This window comes from Chaetura pelagica, unplaced genomic scaffold, assembly GCF_000747805.2.
Source record: "Chaetura pelagica isolate M959 unplaced genomic scaffold, ChaPel_1.0 scaffold708, whole genome shotgun sequence".
NCBI classification, from domain to species: Eukaryota; Metazoa; Chordata; class Aves; order Apodiformes; family Apodidae; genus Chaetura; species Chaetura pelagica.
In genome coordinates, this window is record NW_009954405.1 from 294802 (window position 1) to 295050 (window position 249).

Here is a 249-nt window from a genome sequence, read left to right on the forward strand (position 1 = left end):
GCAGGGCTGGGGCAGGGCTTGAGAACTCTTCATTTTCAGAAGATCTCTGGATAAATACCCTGTATTTTAAATAGGTGTATCCTATCCTAAATTGCACTGCAGATAGGGCCTCTGATGCAGCAAGAAGTGAATGAAGGGGAAAGCAAAGCTTTTTGGTTACTTCTCTGCCCAAGCATTTTGTGTGCTGCTTGATTCTTTGGAATAGGTGTGGATGGGAAGTACCAAATCATCCTCCTCTTCTCTGGCATC